The sequence below is a fragment of the Rhinoderma darwinii genome, unplaced genomic scaffold (genome assembly GCF_050947455.1).
Source record: "Rhinoderma darwinii isolate aRhiDar2 unplaced genomic scaffold, aRhiDar2.hap1 Scaffold_1000, whole genome shotgun sequence".
In the NCBI taxonomy this organism is placed as follows: domain Eukaryota; kingdom Metazoa; phylum Chordata; class Amphibia; order Anura; family Rhinodermatidae; genus Rhinoderma; species Rhinoderma darwinii.
Window position 1 is genome coordinate 33,110 of NW_027461882.1, and position 12,532 is coordinate 45,641.

Genomic DNA, 12,532 nt, shown 5'->3' on the forward strand with positions numbered 1-12,532 from the left:
CTGCCGTAGTGTTCAGTGGCGTCCCGCTGTAGCAGCCATAGCGGCTGCTAGCGGAGTCTCTGGCCATGGTGGGGGCCCGTGTCGGCGGGCGACACGGGCCCCCTCATACCGCGGGCCCCGTAGCAGCCGCTACTGCTGCTACGGCGGTAGTTACGCCACTGGGCCTAATACTGGCCTCCCGGTCTGCCTAGCACGGAAAACTTCAATTATTATTGAAAAAATAAATAAACCATACATATTTGGTATCGCTGCGTCCGTAAGGGTATGTTCACACGCAGTAGCAAAATACATCTGAAATTACGGCACTGTTTTCGCCTGAAAACAGCTCCTGATTTTCAGAAGTTTTTTGTAACTACTCGCGCTTTTCGCGGTGTATTTTACGGACGTTATTGGAGCTGTTTTTCAATGGAGTCAATGAAAAACGGCTCCAAAAACGTCCTAAGAAGTGTCCTGCACTTCTTTGATGTGGGCGTCTTTTTACACGCCGTCTTTTGACAGCGACGCGTAAAGTTACACCTCGTGGGAACAGAACATCGTAAAACCCATTGAAAGCAATGGGCATATGTTTGTAGACGTAATGGAGCCATTTTTTCAGGCGTAATTCGAGGCGTAAAACGCCCGAATTACGTCTGAAAATAGGCCTTGTGAACATACCCTAATGGCCTAAACTATAAAAATATTATTTTATTTATTCCACGCGGTGAATGGTGTAAAAAAAACACATAAAAAAACTATACCAGAATATCGTTTTTTTGGTCACTTTGCCCTACAAATATTGGAATAAAAAGTGATCAAAAAGTCGCACGTATCCAAAAATGGTACCTATATAAACTATAGCTTGTCTCGCAAAAAACAAGCCCTCATACAGCTCCGTCGACGAAAAAATTAAAACGTTATGGTTCTCACAACTTGGCGACAGAAAAAATACATTCTTTTTACAAAAGTAATTTTATTGTGCAAAAAGTTGTAAAACATAAAAAAGTGATATAAATTAGATATCGCCGGAATTGGACTGACCCGCAGAATAAAGTTAACAGGTAATTTATAACGCATGGTGAACACTGTATAAAAAAACTAAAAAACAATGCCAGAATTGCAGTTTCTTGGTCACCTTTCCTCCCAAAAATAGGATAAAAAGTGATCAAAAGTCGTATGTACCCCAAAATGGTAAAAATAATAACTACAGCTCGTCCCGCAAGGAGGGGCCCCAAACATATCTGCTGGAAGCGAGGGTGCCCGTATTATACCAGCACAACACTTTCCCATCAAAATTCCCCAAACTGCAAAGGTGCGGAGTGTGGACCAAAAGGGAATAAGTAAGGACTATTTATCAGTGCGACACTGGCCTGTGCAGAAAGGATTGCTTCACAGCGTAACACACATCTATGGATTATTTTACTGGGTTTTTTAACCCGATTATTATACCACCTGACTATGTCCCTGATGTACTCTGCCCAGCTTACATGTACCCTCACATTGTAAACGGAAATACCAGCAATACTCAAACAAAACGACTACCAAGCAAATCCACTCTCCAAAAGCCAAATGGCGCTCCCTCCCCTCTGAACCTTACAACGTCTATGGCCGCGGACCCTAGTTCAGACTTACCCTCTGACGGCCGCGGCCATGGACGTCTGTGTTCTCGGCGGCATCTCCCTCCAGGGAGACGCCGGCACTAACTTCCGGGTTCTGAGACTGTTTCCTGCAGGGCGCCCGCGCCCGCACGAGCACTGCCTTAAAGGCCCAGTACGCGTCCAGTTGTTTAAAATCAGTAATTAGCCCAGAATGCTGCTGGACTATAAAAAGGGTCCTGCCCACTTGATCCTTGTCGGAACGTTGTTGTATACCGAAAGTTTGTCTTGCAAATGGTCTCCTAGTGTTTTCCAGTTCCCAGTATTACCCGTTCCTGCTGCCTGTACCCTGTATCCTGTGCTACCGTGCCTCTGTGCCATCTACAGTGAGAGTCAAGTCGTGTCTTCCGCTGCATCTACTGTGCCATCTACAGTGAATGTGAAGTTGTGTCACCGCTACTGTCTACATTGCCTCAGGTACCCTTTCTGGACTATAGACATTGTATTGTACCTAGTTGGCCAGCTGCTATCCCACTACACGATACGGCCCAGTGGGTCCACACCCTGCGCCGTGACAGTGCCTAAATAGCTGTTTACTTCCACATATAAGGCATTTTCATACCCGGGACAAGCCTTTTAACAATATTTGCCACTGAAATAGCATATCTAGGGAAAAATTTAAATTTTTACTCTGCCACAATCCGCAGCGCAATCATTTATGGAAAAGTCCTGTAGGGTGAAAATACTCACTACATCCCTTAATAAATGACTGGAGGGGTGCAGTTTCCAAAATGGGGTCACTTGTCAGGGGTTTCCTTTATTATTTCACATCAGAGCACTGCAGTTGTGAACCAATACTTTGTAAATCCCCAAATTAGGCCTCAAGTTTACATGGTACTCTTTCACTCCTGAGCCCTGTCAAATGTCTCAGGCAGAGTGCTAATAGTGCTCTGCCCGGGACTATGGCTATGGGGTTGCCCCTGACAACAATGTCCATATATGTACAGTCATGTCAGGGGCTTCTCCTGAAGTGGAATCCACAGCCAGAGCGTTGGCAATGCTCTGGCTGGGTATTCTACTCCTAGAGGGAACCCCAACGGCACTACCTACAGGGAGAGGGGCTGTTTGGCACTACCTGGGAGGGGGGCTGTGTGGCACTATCTACAGAGGGCACTAAATTTATGGGGGTACAAACTGAGGGCATAAATTCTATATGAGGGCATAAACAGGGCTAATGTCTATATGGGGACAAAAAAATGACGTTTTCTGCCATTTTACCGCTGTGAGTTCCCCCGCAAAGGGGCTTACTAAGTCTGTGTCGCCCAAGGGCCCACATAAACCTGGAGCATGGCCTGTATATATATATATATATATATATATATATATATATATATATATATATATATATATATATATATATATATATATATAGCTAGAACGACTAGTCACTCAGCTCTCATAGAACAGCAACACTGTGGATCTGCAATGGTGACCACAAGCCATATTTCCCTGATACTATCTGATAGATACACTCAACGTATCAGAGCAGTATTGTGTGTGTTTTATATGACCAATATGCCATCCATCACTGCCCCACAGAGTTTGTTACCAATCTTTCCCAGGCGGCAGAATGCCAGATCTGCCTAGTCCTGCATTGATAAATCTACATCCCCTATATCGTAGCATTACTAGTCAGATTTGCTAATCAGGAGCCAAGAATCGCTGTGAAGCTGCGATTAACACACTTGCCTTTTTATGCAGTGATACATTTTGCATACTGTAGCTTAGCTAGCCAGATTTGTCTTTCAGGATCCCAGGAAAGCTGGGTAACAAACCATGTGAAGTTGTAATAGAAACTGTAAAATACTAAATCCCCCTAAATGAATGCCCCTCCTCGCTACCAAATTGTGCCATAGATAAGGCAAAGCCTTTCAGGGTACTGGGACAGCTGGGTAACAAACCATTATCTCTCAAATTGTGTCATATTTAGGCAGATTTGCCTTTGAGGGTTTCAGAAAAGCTGGGTAACAAACCATATGAAACTGTAATAGAGATCTGCTTTATACTTAATCCCCCTAAATAAATGCCCCTCGTCGCTACCAAATTGCTATATCTAGGCATATCTAGACTATATCTAGGCAGATTTGTCTTTCAGGAACCTGCGCAACCTGTATTCCGTAGGGGGACTTAGCGGACAATTTCCCCGCAGATTTTGATGCGAATTCTTGGGAAATCCACATATGTTACATACAGATTTAGTTGCGGATTTAGCAGCAGATTTGACCTAGGTTTCAGCCTATGCATTGCAAAGGCTGAAATCCGCAGTGAAAATCCGTGGCTTCTCCGCAACAGAATGAGCACGCGGCAGATTTGAAATAAGCAGAATGCTCCGCTGTTATTGCGATCGTCTTCTGCTACCCCATCCCCTTGCGATGTACTGTAAGCTGCTGCGGATTTGCGATGCAGAACCCACGCTGCAAATCGGCAGAAAAACTGCCACATCCGGACACACCCTTAGGCCTTATTCACACGAACGTGTATTACGTCCGTGCTACGCGCGTGGAAATCACGCGCGTCGCACAGACTTATGTAAGTCAATGGGGCCGTTCTGACATGTCGTGATTTTCACGGCGTGTGTCCGCTGCGTAAAACTCACAACATGTCCTATACTTGCCCGTGTTTCGTGCAGCACGCACCCATTGAAGTCAATGGGTCCGTGCAAATTGCGCTCGGCACACGGAAGCACTTCCCGGTGCCGCACGTGATGCTCGCTACAGTAGTAAAAGAAATGAATGAAAACAGAAAAGCATCTCCTGCTTTTATGTTTGTAAACATAAAAACAGAGTGTCATAATGATGTCGGCTGCGCGAAAATCACGCAGCCACGCACCATATACAGATGCCACACTGAACTTTTGCGCTCGTAAAACGGACACGTTCGTGTGAATAAGGCCTAAGACTGGGTTCCCACAGTGCAGATTTTCTGCAGATTTTGTCAGCATTTTGTAAGCCAAAGCCAGAAGTGGATGAAGGAGAGCGGACCTATAAGGCCTTCCCTTATATATTTCTTCTGTTTAGGTTCCGTTCCTAGTTTTGGGATACTTGCAAAATCTGCACAGTGAGAACCCAGCTTTAGGCTACACAGCATATCCAACCTTGAACCTGCAGGGAATTCCACCTGAAAAAGTGCACATGGTGCCGATTTTCAGTCGGAATCTTCGATGCAGAAACACTGCTTGAAAAAAAATAAAAGAAGCTGATAGTTACCCCTGGCTGTTGTCATAGCAACGCCTTCTTCTGTTTCAGTGCAGCCTCGCCTCCTGGAATGATGCGGCAGCCCAATTGACCGCCACAGCTTGTGATTGGCTGCAGCAGTCACATGGGTTGAAACGTCATCCCAGGAGGCCAGGTGTCACTCAGAACAGAGAAACGCGTCACTATGACAAAGGCTGGAGGTAAGCATTAGCTTTTTTGTGAATTTTGAAGCAGAATCGCAGCGTTTCCGCCGCAAAAGTGGCAACATTTGCTATTTGTTCTAGGTTTCACTTCCGCAGCAAAAAATGTAATAAATTGACCTATCAATGGCATGTCAATTTATGCTGCGGATTTGTTGCTATTTTGTTGCGGGTTTTCCTCATTGAATTTAATCAATGTGGAAAACTAGCAACGGATCCGCAGCATAAATTGGCATGCTGAGGATGTAAAATCCGCACTGCAGGTCAATTTACGAACGTTTTTGCTGCAGATTTTTACTGTAGCGTCTGCATGAGATTTGTTCAAATCTCACTCACTGTGCTGCTACTGTAAATGCTGCGTCATTTCCTTAGGCCTAGTTCACACTGAGTTTTTTTGGGCCCTGTTCTTGGTGCGGAAAACACGTTGGAAACTGCGCCAAAATACAGCAGAAATCGCCTACCATTGATTTCAAAGGGAGGTAAAGGCTTTTTTTCCTGCGAGTGGAAAAGAAAACGCTTGCAGGAAAAAAAAGCGTCATGCTCTTTCTTCAGGCATTTCCATCTCTGACCTTTCATTGACATCAATGGGAGGCAGAGAAAATGTTTTTCACTGCGCTTTTTGCCCATGGCTGAAAAACTCGGAAAAAAAAAAAACCGCAGCAAAGAGAGCGCAGCCTCCTGAAGGAATTTTGAGGCAGATTTTTCTGCCTACAAAAACCTCAGTGTGAACATACTTTTAGGGCGTTCACAAGTGGAATTTCCGCTGCAGATGTTTAGATAGAGGAGGCTGGTAGGAAAAGGCTCCCTCTTTTCTGCAAAATCACAACGGCTTTTTTCTGCAGCTTGCTGGAAGTCTTGCAGGTTTATCTATAGGGGACAATTTTATAAAAGGATTTATTTCATTTAATGTGTGTTTTTAAGGTTAAAGGAACAGTGTCACAGGAAAAAAATTTTTTTAGATCAATTTGCTTTTAGTGTTTTATTAAAAAAAAAAAATATTTATTTGTGTGTTTGTGTTTTACTTTTTTTTATTTTTTAACTTTTTCTTGTCTATGGGTGCTGCCATTTTTTTTTCCATCTCTGTATGTGTCGATTAACAACACATACAGACATGGAATACGGCGCATACAGTCCCATAGTGAATGCGAACGGGGCCCGTTCCATCCACTATGCTGTACGCCGTCTATGTGGCAATGGCGCATGCGCCGCTCCCACACAGTCCAAATTGAACTGTGCGACGTCCGGCGCCATTTTCTTGTGGACCGGAAGTCGCGGCCGGACAGTAAGATTACAGTGGTTAGCACTATTGCCTTGCAGCACTGGGGTACTGGGTTCAAATCCAACCAAGGACAACATCTGCATGGAGTTTGTATGTTCTCCCCGTGTTTGCGTGGGTTTCCTCCGGGTACTCCGGTTTCCTCCCACAACCCAAAAACATACCCATAGGGAATTTAGATTGTGAGCCCCAATGGGGCCATTAAAAAAGTGGACCTCTGTACAGCGCTGCGTAATATGTTGGCGCTATATAAGTAACTGAAATAAATAAATAAATAAAAATACTTCCGGTCGCGGCTTCCGAACTTGTGCACTTTGAGCGGAGGTAGCAGACGGAGCGGACGGACCGGAGGGAGCGGCGGCGGCAGGAGCAGGTAAGTGAGGTCTGTGTATGTTCGTGTTTTACTGTGTGTTTAACTACTGTATGTAAACCTACTACACTGTGTGTTAGCTCAAAAAATGGCGACACACAGTGTAGGAGGTTTGACCGTTCAATCCCGTCGTTTCTCCCGGCACTAGCCAGGATAAGGGAGGGGGGGATTCTGAGAGCTCACTAGAGCGAGTGAGTTTTCTCCAATTTTGCAGCATAAAGCAATGTGGTTGCTTTACCACATGCAGTGCTGCAATTTTGGGAATTGCTCCATCTAGTGACCAGTGCTGGGAAATATTATAAATTAGAATCTAATTTATAATATTTCCTGACTCGTGAAAAAAATAAAAAAAATTAGAACAATGTTTAATCACCTACACACTAATTGTTTAACTGAAAAAAATAAAATAAATTCCCTTTAAGGATGCTTAACAAAAAACGGCTGTAAAATACGTAGCTGTTTTCAAGGGAAAACAGCCTATGATTTTCAGGTGTTTTTTATGCAAAGCGTTATTTGATGCGTTTTTTTACTGCCATTTTTGTAGCTGTTTTTCTTTGAGACAATGAGAAATGGCTCCAAAACGGCTCAAGAAGTGACATGCACTTCTTTTTTACAGGGCGTTTTTTTATGTGCCGTTTTTAGAAACAACGCGTAAGAAAAAACGCACCGTGGGAACGAAACGCCGTTTTTCCCATTGACATTTATCGGCATATGTTCGGAGGTGTTCAGGCCATGTATTTTCAGCCATTTTTCAATGCGTTTACAGCCCGAAAAACAGCTGAAAATAAGCCGTGTGAACACACCCTTAGGCCTGATTTACACGAGCGTGTGCGTTTTGTGCACGCAAAAAAGTGGCGTTTTGCGTGCGCAAAAGGCACTTAACAGCTCCGTGTGTCATCAGCGTATGATGCGCGACTGCGAGATTTTCTCGCAGCCGCCTTCATTATGACACTCCATTTGGATGTTTGTAAACAGAAAAGCATGTGGTGCTATTCTTTTTACTGTAATGACGGGGGTAAGGAAACATACAAGTGAGCCCTAATCTACCCGCCACTCAGTCCCTGCCTACTTGCAACGACCCGCCCTAGGCGACGGGGTACAACTGGGCGACAGTCCCTACGCTCAATATGTGCACGACAGACAAACAGATAAGGGTACACAGAAGCAAGGGAAAAGGGGCAGTTGCCCACGGCAACACCGAGAGCAACAAGAGTGGTGAACGAGCCGAGTCAAACCAGGAGTGTACGAGGTACCAAACGCAGAGCAGGAGAGTAGTGAACAAGCCGAGTCAAACCAGAAGTGTATGAGGTACCAAACGCAGAGCAGAAGAGTAGTCAGTAAGCCAGGGTCAAAATAGATCAAGAAGCTGCAGCAGGGCCAGGAAACCAAACAGAAGAATCACAAGCAAGGAGGAACAGGAAAGGCAGGTATAAATAGACAGAGGGCTGGAGCTAGCTCCGTCTGGCCAGGCTATGATAGGCTCTCCCACTCCTAAGCCTGCCAGCCTGAGTGGTGGAAGCTGGAGTCAGTCTCAGAGACATAGACTCAGGTGCAGACTGATTGCCTATGGGCGTGGATACAGAAGCTGTGCCTGGCAGATCCTTAACATTTACATTCAGAGTTTGACAGCTGTTGCGCGAATCACACAGTTCGCACGGAAGTGCTTCCGTGCGGCATGCGTGGTTTTCACGCACCCATTGACTTCAATGGGTGCGTGATGCGCGAACAGCGCACAAAGATAGGACATGTCGTGAGTTTTTTTCAGCGGACTCACACTGAGCAAAACTCACAGACTGTCTGCATGCCCCCATAGACTAATATAGGTGCGTACGACACTCGTGAAAAGCACGCGCGTCGCCCGCACATATATCACGCTCGTGTAAACGAGGCCTTTGTGTCACTTTTAACATGAGACATGAGGAAGTGAGGATTGTTCCTGGGAATACTCCTGAAGGGCAGCATATTATAGGTAGAGATCCGCTGGGCTATTATGTTAATACAGCACAAAAAATATTATAAAAAGAATACACATGTAAAGCTCTAAAGTGCTAATCAAAAGTGAAAGTCTTCTAGCGTAAACGTGATGCAGAGTTGCCTCAAAATGTACATTTGTTTATAAAGCATAATGATCTGCTTTCAGTGCTCTACAAATGATGAATTCTTCATGGATATTCATCTATAGCACTCACAGGCTTCTCCCTACAGTTGACATCATAGTCTTCTCCCTTCAGTTGATGACATCACAGCTGATGGAATACTAAGGCATTGTGATGTGTCTTTTTTACAGACAAGCACCTGATGCAGCAGCTCTTATGTGTAGAGCAGTCTTCGTCCCATCAGACCTGTTCAGTTCTCAGACAAGACCACCATTTTCTTCATGCTACAAGATCTTCACATCATAATCACAGGCTCTGCAGGAAAGTTCACCGCAGGGAAACAGGTAAAGACCATTCCAGTTTTGTATGCCAGGGCATGGGGTCACATTCAGACTTTCTCTAGGCCATTTTACATGTTTCTTACATGTTTCAAGAGTTACAGCAGTTTTCAAAACCATGTCCCCCTTTTCATATCTAATTATTGTATGGCCACTCAAGCGGCTGTAACGTCCTTCCTCCTGAGCGCTGCAGCAGCTTTCAATATACAATAAGCTAATGTTGATTTCTTTCCATGAATGCTGCTATAGCATTACCTGGAGGTCATAAGAACTTACTTAACAGCCTGGTGCACCCCTGATTGTAGTTATATGGCTACATGCATGACAAAAAGAAAAATTTAGACTTTGGAAGAATACCAAATACAGCATTTTATGGGTAGAGCTGCCCTCTAAGGCTGTGTTCACATCAGCGTTGTCTTTTCCTTTGAGGGTTTCCATCGGGGAAACCCCTCAATGGAAAGGCAAGCGGAAACCTTAGCTTCTGTTTGCATCACCATTGATCTCAATAGTGACGTAAACGTTGCTAATGGTTTCCGTTTGTCACCGTTGTGACAAGGTTCCGTCGTTGTTTTGACAGAATAAATAGTGCAGTCGACTTCTGAGGGCCTGATACTGAAAGCCGAAGGATTGTCAGAGGCAGTCATAAAAACCCTACAAAAAAGTAGTAAAAATGTCACTAACAGTAAATTTATCGCAACTTACTTCTGCAGGCTTCTGTTTAACAATGGCATATGAAATGACAGTCTTAAAGAGGCTCTGTCACCACATTATAAGTGGCCTATCTTGTACATAATGTGATCGGCGCTGTAATGTAGACTACAGCAGTGGTTTTTATTTAGAAAAACGATCATTTTTGACGGAGTTATGACCTATATTAGCTTTATTCTAATGAATTTCTTAATGACCACCTGGGCGTGTTTTACTTTTTGACTAAGTGGGCGTTGTGAAGAGAAAATTTTGGCGCACGCCCGTTTTAAGTAAAAATTTTAGCTTTTTGAGACTTTATGCTGTTTTCGCGTCTTTTCGCGTCTTTTCAGCTAGTAAGTCGGGACCAGCGGGAGAGCAGATCTCCTGCATGACATATTTAATTTACACCTGCGGATATTATAGCTGACATCTATGCTAACTGGTGTAGATGTCAGTTTGTGGAGCACTGACAACCCTAGTTGCGCCATATTTATTCAGAGCTGTGGGCTTCTTGGAGTATGTTCACATTCAATTTTTTCTTTTCGTCAGATGTATGCGTCGGGAGAAGTCTCTACGTATACCTTCAATGGAAGGCTGTATAGGCATAGAGTGGGATATATCACCTGAACTCCCCGGGCACAGCGTTACTTTAAGCACTAGGCTCGGAAAGCCCCTGACGTTAGCAACGCTCTGACTGGGGATTCTGCTCCTAGGGAAGCCCCTGACAAGACTGTCCATAAATGGACACTGACGTTAGGAACGTTAAGATGCCAAAATCCTAGGCCAGAACACTGGCATTGCACTGGCTGGGGATTCCACTCCTGGAGGGAGCCCCTGACGTCACTGTCCATATATGGATTCTGCTCCTGGAGGATCCCTTGATGTTACTGTCTGTACATAGACAATGACATTAGGGGCTTTGTAATGTGAGAATTCCAAGTCTTAGCGTTGGCAGCGCTGTGGCCGGGAATTACGCTTGTAGAGAAAGCCTCTCACTTTACTGTGCATATATGGCTTTAAATATCCATATTTGGCTTTAAACTCTGGAGTCCCCGGCCAGAGCATCACAAGCACTCACTGGCTGGGAACTCCTGACTTGGGAAAGCCCTTGATGTCACTTTCACTATATGGACAGTGATGTTAGGAGTTTAAAAACCCAGGAATCCATGGCCAGAGCGTCGGCAATGCTCTGGTTAGTGATTACTCTCCTGGAAGGAGCCCCTGATGTCTGTCAATTGTTATGGTAGTAGTCGGATATGATCTTTAATAAATTTAAACCATTTTTTTAAGCTTTAAGAACAAGGTTTGACAATGATAAGTTCTACCCATGTGTATGTATCTAATGCTGATATGTATCCATGCTCCTTACTCATTTTAATATTGTGTGATTGAACTTGGTAACTTGCTATGCTTGGCTGACTGTACTGTATGATCAGAAGTAGTAACTAGATGTTTAAGAATCAGATTCAGATAAGTTTTAGTAATGATACTTAGTTCAACAGATAGAGAGGTCCTATAGGGGAGGACCAAGTCAATGTGAGCTTGAAACTGAACAAATAAATACCAAGTCAGGCAGAGTAAAAAGTACATTTAGATTAAAAAGTTACTATTAAAATACAAACCACACAGCTCTTCAAGGTAGAGTTTGAGAAGCTGCATAATATACCCGCCTGCTACTTTGCCTAAATGGTGAGCAAATAGAAATTTTTCTACCTAAAATGGCAGAAAACACACCATTTTGGAGATGGAAAGGACGGCTAGAGGGGAAATGGAGGAGGCCGTAGTTTTTTAATTACATTTTTTTCCTTGGTGTTTTTTTTTTCCATTTGCTAACGATTTAGTCAAAGTAGCTCAAAAGTAAATGTCTTTATAATACATGATATTGTAAAGTAATGTAATGGGAAATTTTGGCGCATGCCCGTTTTGAGTAAAAATTTTAGCTTTTTGAGACATTATGCTGTTTTCGCGTCTTTTCAACTAGTAAGTCGGGACCAGCGGGAGAGCAGATCTCCTGCATGACATATTTAATTTACACCTGCGGATATTATAGCTGACATCTATGCTAACTGGTGTAGATGTCAGTTTGTGCAGCACTGACAACACAAGTTGCGCCATATTTATTCAGAGCTGTGGGCTTCTTGGAGTATGTTCACATTCAATTTTTTTCTTTTCGTCAGAGGTATGCGTTGGGAGAAGTCTCTACGTATACCTCCAACGGAAGGCTGTATAGGCATAGAGTGGGATATATCACCTGAACTCCCCGGGCACAGCGTTACTTTAAGCACTAGGCTTGGAAAGCCCCTGACGTTAGCAACGCTCTGACTGGGGATTCTGCTCCTAGGGAAGCCCCTGACAACACTGTCCATAAATGGACACTGATGTTAGGAGCTTTAAGATGCCAAAATCCTAGGCCAGAACACTGTCATTGCACTACTGGGGATTCCACTCCTGGAGGGAGCCCCTGACGTCACTGTCCATATATGGATTCTGCTCCTGGAGGATCCCTTGATGTTACTGTCTGTACATAGACAATGACATTAGGGGCTTTGTAATGTGAGAATTCCAAGTCGGAGCGTTGGCAGCGCTGTGGCCGGGAATTACGCTTGTAGAGAAAGCCTCTCACTTTACTGTGCATATATGGCTTTAAATATCCATATTTGGCTTTAAACTCTGGAGTCCCCGGCCAGAGCATCGCAAGCACTCACTGGCCGGGAACTCCTGACTTGGGAAAGCCCTTGAT

The 12,532-nt window shown here is 44.2% G+C and overlaps 1 long non-coding RNA gene across 3 annotated transcripts in view; it reads left to right on the top strand.

Annotated features, from left to right (window-relative positions):
• The window catches only part of LOC142698226 (uncharacterized), a 60,425-nt gene that overhangs the window by 8,796 nt on the left and 39,097 nt on the right, over positions 1-12,532 (top strand). For 2 of the 3 annotated variants that reach the window (XR_012865735.1, XR_012865736.1), the window contains exons 2-3: positions 1,878-2,048; positions 8,959-9,111. This is a non-coding gene — a long non-coding RNA (uncharacterized LOC142698226). Of the gene's footprint in view, positions 1-1,330; positions 2,049-8,958; positions 9,112-12,532 lie in introns of those variants that run through there. The other variant, XR_012865734.1, reaches the window with a different exon arrangement.